General features: G+C 41.1%; 1 long non-coding RNA gene across 1 annotated transcript in view; it reads right to left on the reverse strand.

Annotated features, from left to right (window-relative positions):
* Positions 1-208: 208 nt before the first annotated feature.
* The window catches only part of LOC117151774, a 10,532-nt gene continuing 511 nt past the window's right edge, over positions 209-10,229 (reverse strand). Inside the window, exons 2-3 of the long non-coding RNA XR_004461890.1 lie at positions 622-624; positions 209-221 (exon numbers count right to left, since the gene is read on the reverse strand). This is a non-coding gene — a long non-coding RNA (uncharacterized LOC117151774). The remainder of the gene's footprint in view (positions 222-621; positions 625-10,229) is intronic.

Raw genomic sequence — 10,229 nt, forward strand, 5'->3', positions numbered from 1 at the left:
AAGCGTTATGGTAAATAATCGATCGGTTTTAAGCAGATTATCGGTCGTTAGAATGGCATGCTATAACAAATGTTAAACAGATTCGTATGATACGTATGTCAGCTTGTAACATATATTTCTATATTTGATTTTAAAACAGCATGAATTTATATTACAAACTAATATAATAATTTATATTTACACCCTTTCATTTTCTCCCTTCTCTGACCTCCCTTGTCTTCCTTTTTTTATTGCTTCATCATCCCTTTCATTTTTTCCTCTCCAGATTCTACCTTTCTTTCTTTTTCCGTATCTTTCTTCGATTTTTTTCCTTCCCTTTACACCCTTTCTTTCGTATTCATCCTTCTTTTCCCTCTTTCCCTCTCTCGTTCCTTTACAGAAAACTTGAGCTAAGTCTTCGATTCTTTCTTTTTTTTTATACCTTCGATTATAATCTAAACCTGCGACGTATAATTGGCCACTAAATCTGTAATCGTGTACAAACATTTAAATATAACTCACGACATTATCAACGCCTATCGTCGCTCTTGGAACAGAGGCGGTGTGAAAAAACTCGGCGAAAAAATCTCACCATCAACCAACTGAAACACGAGAATAAAGAGTTCAAGTTCGCATTAACACTTCCTCCTTACCAGCGATAACAACATTCCTTTTTACTCCAAAAGCCGACAGGTGAGTCGAGGGTAATTCATCAAGCTGTTAATTCGCGCGTCCGACCGGTAACATCGAAGCATCTTAAATAATCCCGTGAAGCAATTCGAGGGATTAATCTTAATTCCATCGTGAAGGCTTGGCAGACGGAAGCACGAAACACCCTCCCATTCGTGGCACGTAAACCGGCCCGCATTATCGAAGAACAAGCAACCCTCTCGGGATATCTGCGATCGGCCTTCGACTTCGCTTCACCGTCTCTTTCGTTCCTCCACTGGTCTCGTGAGTTGCGGTGTAATCAACGTCAACGGGGACGTTTCACTCGAAACTGGCTGCGTGGCGGCCGCGGCCAGACGAGCGAAATAATTATCGGTAATTTCTGCCAGATAAATCACCCCGTCGAGTCGCGATCCAAGATACGAGGAGCCGTTGCTGGTGTCGGTAAACAGTCGCGCGATTAAAAGGCGTCGCGTATTTCTGTGTGAGACTTTTAATTCTTATTCAGTGGTTATAGGTTTCATTCGTACTCGGTGCATTGTTTATCTCAACGAAACTTTTGCGAACGTTCGATTACAATCGTTAAATTGTGACATTTTATGCTACCGTATACGTAGAATGAGTACGATATGGAAAAATATATAAAATATTCAAAGGCGAGTATTTGATATGGTATTTAATAAATTATCAAACGTTTCGAATTGGTAACGCTATGCGCGTGTACATATGTGGCGGGAACATGTGCTAAGTGGCTAATCGATTATCCAATTAATCAATCAAATCAATTTCAATTAGGTCAACTTTAATCCTTGAAACGACATGTAAGTGAAAAGATAAGGAATCTTAAACCACGTCATTGATCGACCAAGGACTCGTACAATCACCAAAAGTAAAAGTTAATAAAGACAAATGAATTTCAAGTAGGTTGGTTTTAATCCTTGGAAATATGACTACGATACAATTTATTTTGAACAGAAATGAAATGAGACGTATACAAGATATCTGATAAAGAAATTACTGTATCCAAGATATTGGCAATTCAATTGACAAGTTAATACGTTCTTCCCCATTAACAGATTAGATTATGTGGCAATCTATATAAACGGCGAATTAACGCGTCTTTTGCCCAGGTTAAACCTGTTAAAAAGTAAAATTTCTCTATGGGCCCGTTTCAGCTTGCGAGTAAAACCGTGCAACGTTTCGAGGGTGAATTAACGCTAAAATTTATGGTTGTGCATGCACGCGTTTCCTGAAGGGGAAAGGAGGCGCGATGGGTGTTCGTGCGACGAACGCCTACATCGTGCACACGTTCTCGGCGAGGACGTTGCGCACGAGCACGTATTGTCTGTCACCCCGCATAGCCGAGATAATCGATGAATGATTATCCAATCGCGGCTAATGCGGAAACTATCCGTTTAATTACGTTTAGTGCCTCGAACCGAGGAGGCTCCGAGGTGAGCGCTGCTGGAGGCCGAACGACAGGCTCGATACCAACCTATGCGAGAGCAACTGACAACGAGTATGTGCATATTAGTTCACGCGTGTACGATACTGTGAACGTTAGCGCTCTTACACACCTATAACTGGTTCTGATATATCTTGATTCACGTATAACGGATACTGATGTACGTAGCTACATGTACCGCATGTAAAAGCGTTCATACGGCAATTTTCGAGTGATAGACTACCGCGACACTGACTTTGTGTACCGAGCGAGTTTCATTTTTTCTGTCGAAGATGACAGGCGAAACATAACGACGTAATGGCTCGTCCAGACATATAGAGCGATTTGATTTTTTTGTCACGTGGATAGCATTCAAATTTAGCGTGATCGAACGTGCAACGTACCAGAGACGAGATAGGAGTGAGAATAGAAAAAGAAAACAAAATGAGTGTAAGAACGAAGCGAGAGAGTACGAGGTGTAAAGACGGCTACACATGGGAATAGACAGCAGTTCGGTTTGGCGAATGACGAGAGAAGTATCGTATAATCGAACAAATATATATAGTATAGTCGTGCGTGTTAGAGGAATTAGGTTGTCCAGAAAGTGTCTTGCTTTCACAAACGTGTTTTTTACAACAATACACCTTCGTACAAACGTGAAAGCAAGTCTGTCGCGGTGTTTATCTCAACAGAACAAAATGGATCGTAATTCGACAAAATAATATAAAACAAAAAACGTTATGCGTTTATTATTTCCTCATAAAACGAAAGAAACTTTCCAGACAACTTGATACATATATTCATAGACGCGAAAAAAGACTAACAAGGTCGAGTTTTCTTCTTTAATCAGAGAGAATAAATTTGTCCAACATTATTACTTGATAAATTATCGTGCAACAGTGTTGTATCTCGACATCCGCGCAATCTTAGCCTTTAGGATATGAAAGAAGCCCGTACACCAGGAGATTTATAGCAACGCAGAATTTCGAATTCGTCAATTTGCTAATATTATTACTTGGTAAATTGAAAACTATTCAGCAAGATGGTTCTAGGTCGCGTATCCCACACACGTACTTATCTCGACACCCGTTATCTTTGTGTGGAAGTAGCCTTAGCTAAAGCCTTAGAGTGTTAAGGTTGTACGTGTATCAGTTCACGAGTCCACAGATAGACAGATAGACAGTCGAGGGGAGAAACCGGTGGTGGCAAACAACGACGGAAGCTCGAGGGGTCCACGCTGGCTTTGCAAACGGAGAAACGAGGCGGACGACGAGGAACAGAGCACGGCAGGGAGGAAATAGAGACGGTCACGGACAAAGGGCGGGTGTGGGTGGCAGGGTAGTTTCGAAAGAGGGTTGGCTAGCTCGTAGCCGGAATTGAGCCGCGACCGCTTAACTGACGTAATCAAGTGTTGGACAGTGACGCTCAAACCCTGTCGAGTTTGTCTTTTAGCCGATAGGTCGTCGATTCTACTTGGTTGTTGTTGTGGTGGTTGTATACAGTCCTGCGTTACGTGTAATCTTCGGATTGGTCGTGCGTGAAATCGGCGAACTAGCTCGGGGTGATCGCGCGAGAGATGGAAAGAGGATTTTTTGAATGCGAAGAGGGTCGAACGTGTTCAATGGATTGCTGTGATTGTAATTGACCTGGCACATTGTATTTCCAGGCGAGCGACTACGGTTGAATGGAAACGTTTGTTCCTTCGTTTTTAAGACGGTTCCACTTCGATCGAAGTGGAAACTCGAGAAATATGGCGTTAGAAACACGCGATGTATATGTAAAATTCTCGGTAGTTGCGTTAATTTTCCTCCAATTCGTGATTTTTAACAGCTAACGTGTACTCTAATGTGTAATACTAGATATATAATTAATTTATCATTAATACGGCATAGTGTTAATACAATGGGAATATATAGTCATATTTCGATCTCAGGTTGTTGATAAATAATAAATGAAAAATTAATCGATAAAAGTAACATATATGGTTAACGAGAAATCCAGTATCCTGATAGAAAAAATGAAAACGCGCTATTCAGCATGAAATAAAAATATTTTAGTTATTCTAAATTCCAAGTTTCGGATGACATCGCATAAAAACTGTAGAACTTCAATTACGTGATATACCGATAGTAATCAGATTGCGCGTATATCCATGTGCAACTATGAATTATTTACGCGGAATAAACTCGAGAAATATTTGTATCGCAATTCGTGTGATCAGATAGGCGAGACGAAAGTTTAAACATCGATAAAAGCCTGACTCACGTTGCTGTTTCGCGAACGACATTAGATCTATGGTATTGCCAGTATAACCGCTGACCTTTGAGAATTCACTGGCTGAATTCAATCTTGTCTTTCGACGTTATTACACGTAGAAAATGCGACGAAACCACGTGAAACGCGTTGACGCGGCCACACGGCGTAAAACAGTCTGTTAAAGAACTGGTGCATAATTACGCGGTTGTCTGCGATTCGGAAACTCGCCGGCTTTATTAATGAAAAAAACGTAGTAATTAATGGGGTTTCATTATGCGATAATTGGCCGTATTTTTGTGGCGTGCTAATTGCCATGCACGGACGATAATAATAGCGAACAATAACAATAATCGTAACGACCGCAATATCCTTTCCAATTATACACGCAAAGATCCGCTAGCCCAGCAATATCGTAAGAAACCCATTAAAATTATCCACCTCATTATATCCGCGGTTTCAAACGAATCGTTGTTCGATATTTTCTGTTTTTCTAATTTTATCTGAACGACGATTGTAAATGTTACGAGCAATTAAGCATATAAATCGAAATTGAAACAATGGTGCATCCATTAGGTAGATCGAGCGAACGACAACGTTGTAAGTGTAAAATAGTACAATTTTGAGAGTTGAATATAAAGAAAGAGTCCTGTCAATTTATTCCAATTACACCTTTCCCATCGAAAGGAAGACTGGATGTCCGTCTTACGCGTCAACTCGCAAGTTACGATCCTACTGAAAGAGAATTAAAAAAGTGAAAGAGAATCGTCGAAAAAGGAAAAGAGCGACGCGAAAGCGGATCTCGTTAATTTCACGTTCTCGAACGTTTTCGAAAACGTTCAAAGCAGGTATTGAAAGCAACGAAAAAGGAAACTCAATTTACAGCATCGTTAGCATCCAAAGAAATATGCTCGCGTTACACAACAATCTACAGGCTGCAATACTGTTAAAGAGAAGAGGAAAAAGAAAATAAATACCGCAGAGGGTAAGAGGAAATCTCGTTAATTTCACCTGCTCGAAACATCGGCACGGCCAGATCGGCTGGTTCGACCGCAAACGGCATTAATTTCGCGCGCCACCGCAAAATGCTTTTACTCGGCGGATCAGGGTCTGCCCTAAAATAGCCGATTCTTACGCAACAGCCGGCTTATTCCGGTAATTCCGCGCGATCGTATCGGAAGCGGCTCTTACGTTGGCGGCCGCGTGAAAGTCGATAGACGTGCAACAACGAATCGACAAGGTAATTAACGAGATTGCATGCGGACCAGCTCCGTCCATCGAATAACGTGTACGCGATCGTTGTTCGTATGTGTACTATCGATGTTCGCGTGTTGTGGCTGGGTTTGCTTCTGTTTATATACATTTGTACGCCTTCTATGTATATGTACATAGGGTTTGGCACGTGTATATAGGGACGAACGAGCCGCGATCCGTTACGTGGACGTCGAGACCTGGGGTCGGGGGTGCATGGATTAGCAGTTATTAATTAAGCTTAATTGTTTCTGTTGGGTCGACGCCGGCCGGGTTTACAAGGTGTATGCGTGTCTACCATTGCCGACAACGTGCCGAGGAACACGTGCGTCCGTGGACAGGCTGTCTGCCACGCCACGTGGACCGCTATTATGGTGTACGTGGCGTTGTTGCGTCCTGCGTTCCATCGCGCGCGTGTTCAGAAGGTGTATCGACGCCCACGCGGCCTCCACACACGCGTCCCCCCGTGAACCTCTCTACGGTCACTCGATCGCCGCCACGCTCTCACGCACATGCCCACGATTATTCGATGCCCTGGCGGCGTCGCACCACATACGAGCAGACGTGTTCATTTTCGCCTGACGAACGTTGTTCATCGATGCTCGCTCAAGAGAATCGATTCGCTGATCGCCCATTGACTACTGCATTGTTTTCAGCTTAGAAGAGAAATGGCTTGGTCAAGGATGATCGTTTTCAGTGTTCGTTGAAGGAATTTTCAATTTTTTTTTTTTTTTTTTGTAGCAGTTGTACGTGAAGATTATAAGCGGATAATGTATAAGTCGGATTTTTTCTTCCTTTTAAGAGGAAATTAATTTTTTAATTCGATACATTGTATGAATCATATTATAAATATATTAAACATCGATTATTCGCTATTAAACTATCCTTCTTTTAGCCATCTTTTAATAATCAACAAGTATGAAGTTAGTCTGTTTTCGTATGGAGTCAGTACGTAGAATAGACAACGTAATACTTATTTGACCATCTATAACCATAAGGATTTTGCTCACGTTGTAGAGAACAAAATTTTAATTCAATCTGTAATTTAGAAAGTAGCAATTGCTGTAAAAGTAGATTTACTTTGACGCCTAAACCTGAAGTTTGAGAAATAAAAATAACCAGACGTGGATGCAGTTGATTTGCAAATGTAAGATAAACTCTATTACGAAACATTTAGTTTCCTTCTTGAACCACTCGGTTGTCCGTTAATTTATTTCAACCTCATCGTCGGTATACTAAGATCGTAACACGATAGAAAAAGGTAGCTTTTAAAGGTCTAAGTGGCAACTTCGTACATTATTATAAGAACGATTAAGAAGAAATTAGCTACTTTCGTAATTCACCAGCAGTCATTCACCGAGCTCTTTGAAACGCGCGCCAACGAGACCTTTATCGCTATTCCAAGGGGCTGACGACCGTTTAGCATCACAAATGGCATTCTTCGTGCGTGAAGCCGCGCGTCGCGTGCAGATTATGGTTCATAGGAAAAGCAAAAGAGGCTGTGTTGAACGTGGTTCGGAGATCGAGTCAAAAGATAGGAATTTTTAGGGTGAGGCTGAAGAAAGCACGGCTGTACGCCACGAAACGGAAAGAGAACGGTTCATTACCGTTATAATACGGACGTTCGCGAGTCGTAAAGTTAGCCGACGCGTATTCTAATCGCGTGTAGTCCCTGCGTGGCGTATATCGCGACCTTTTACATTCGAAAAGCTACGAAACATCCGGTACAACGGAGTAAATCGTTCGAGTAATAAGATGGTTATCGCGGTAGTTGTAACCGACTATTTAGCGAGAGTCTGGCTGAATATTATTACCGTTACATACGGAAAAACAGACAAAACAAAAGTGAGGGAAGGCGGTAAAAGGCGACGCTCATGATCGCGTAATAGCTCGTGCATTCAACGTGTGTACACGTTCGTTCATAAGTATTACGACATTGGCGGGAAATGAAGTAAGCTGGTGAGATCATTACGAGGTTATTACAACCTTTAATTTGAAATTTGAGACGATGATAGCACATATTTTCAATATTATAACGACGGTCGCATGACATTCTAGTTAACGCTTAATTCAATGAACTTTTGCCGATTAGATTTCACTTAGACAGTTGAATGCCAACTTCTATTGTGCGAGCGAAAAAATTATAAATAGCAATCAATGAACTTTTACGATCGATGAACTATTATAAAGAATTGTTGGAAATATGAACTTGAAGTATACATGGATCGTTCAGAAGGCACCATAGCGATGAATTACGTGAATTGAAAAATAGGAACAAACGACTTTTCGATATATCTTGGAATAAATTTATGGAATTAAGATATCGCTTTTTTAAAAGCTTGAATATCAGTCGTCTACTCAGGGCTATTTGCATGGTTAAATACCGATATTATCGGTGATACGTTCAATTTACAAGTCACACGTAGCAAGTTTAATAATACAATAAACGAACTGTTGCAACTAAATCTTACAAATTACAATTATACATCGCTAACGAAATTCTACAACCTGCAATTTATAAATCATTAACAACATTAACCGTATGATTGATATCATTAATTAATAAATCATTATCCATGGGGGTGCAAATGCTGCAATTATGAAATTTATTAGAACGAAATTCGTTGATATGGTTTCCGAGAGGCTCGTATAAAACTATTTATCTCACGATAGCTTCGTATAAATGAGCTTCAACTATACCAAAATTCTGGCGTTTTAATCCTCTTCGTTATAATCTGCGTCGATTATCAGATTTTACACGCGAATACAGCAAGTGTCCTAATTTCTAATACTTCTGAAGAGGATTGTACACGCGTGGCGTTCACGTAACGCGGCGCGTTTCATTGAAATTCTTCGCTTCTCAGCTTTCGTGATAATGATATTCGCGGCGCGCGAATTATGCAACGATATTCCAGCGGAAGATTGCGGTGTCGATAAACGCGACGCAACGGGTGAGGCAACGCTTAACCGAGGCGAGCCTTGAAAAAGAAACTCGAAAAGGAAAAACGAACATCGCCGTTGGCTAACAACCCTTCCCACCGCCATGTGCAAGAAGTTTATACTGTTTTAATGGCGCGAATTACCGTGCCGCTGAAACCACTGGTTTCGTTTAGCGGAAAATAAGAATCCTACCGGGGGAAATTGCCGAACGTTTTAATTATTTCAGGCTGCGCGTTTTAACCACCTCGTCGAGCTATTACGGAAGCTTACTATGTCATCGTGGAAAGAAACTGTAGTTTTTACGAAGCCAAGCAGTTTATCAGGTAACCGGTAGCGCATGCAACGTGTTCAAGTCTGTAATTACGTGAATTTTTCTTGAGTGAGCGATAGTCAAATTAATTCTCGAGTGTCTCCACATGTCGATTAGGAGAGAAAAGGTTATGTTTAGCACTGCAAAAAATAGAATATACAATCAATCATCGGTGTGTACTCAGCGATCGATTTTTAGCGACATTTTTTTTAATATGTTGATTAATGGTCAATTCGACGTTTCTTGCTTAATATCGATGTACAGTCACTGAAACAACTGTACACGCATACAGTAAACTAACGACAAGCAATGGAAAATCAGCGTATACTAATAAAAGCAAAATATACGTATGCACCGAATATTAAAAGTTTCTGGCCAAAGTATAATTTTAATATTAACAATAATAACGTTAATAATATCATCAGTATAGCAAATCGTTTGGAGGAAGGACATATCGCGTTGCGTCGTTTACGTCAGAATTTTTGTAACAAGAATTTCATAAATATATGAAATAGAATTATACTTTTCCCAAGAAGCTCTAATAAGTAAGTACATCGAGAGTTACGGTTTCATTGAATTCGATTATTCCACGAAGCGTATTTCTCTCGCATGCTTCTCAGTCTGCAATCCTGCAAAAACCTTCATATAAGAACTAAACGCAAAGTAACGCTAGCAGAGGGTAATATTAAAAACCAAAATAAAAAGCCTGCGAAACTCGTTTTAACTTGTCGACCAAGCAATCACCTGCCTATTCAATGAGGTTTCCCACATCGTGATAACGAGACCCAAGATGTAACGCGGAATATCTGTCGGATCGTCTGATATTCTCCAAAGAAAAACGATGACCTGGTCAGATTGTTCTTCAGAAGAAGAAACACAGAATACAGAGTATCGTCGAAAGAACGATAGAAAGAGTTTGAGAGAGTTGTCCCAATGGTCATCGGCGTTGTCGTCGTGGTTTGGCTGGCCGGACGATTCTCAAGGAAGTCTCGAGTGGATATATCACTCGGATATAAATGGACTCGAGTGGACACCGTGCTACGCGTTTCTTTTTCCTGGTCGAGGCGTTTCTACACTCCACCTAACTATACGGAATTATCTTCTCTTTTTAAACGTGTGCATCCGTGTGTGATACGCGCGAAACATGCAATCCTGGCTGACGTATATGCGTGTATCTGTGTAGAGACGAAAAACACACGACACATACAGAGATGTGGAAAGTGTGCGGCCGTGTGTGTCTCGTTTCCCTTCTCCCTGTGCATACAGCAACCCCCTATCAAGCCCATCGGTCACGGGTATTGAAATAAACAAACAAGCATCGGGAGCAATATCCCGCTCGGTCAATATTTACCTGACGGTTAGTCGACTAGAGTTGCCCGCCAG

Source organism: Bombus impatiens, unplaced genomic scaffold (genome assembly GCF_000188095.3).
Source record: "Bombus impatiens unplaced genomic scaffold, BIMP_2.2 scf_0418, whole genome shotgun sequence".
In the NCBI taxonomy this organism is placed as follows: domain Eukaryota; kingdom Metazoa; phylum Arthropoda; class Insecta; order Hymenoptera; family Apidae; genus Bombus; species Bombus impatiens.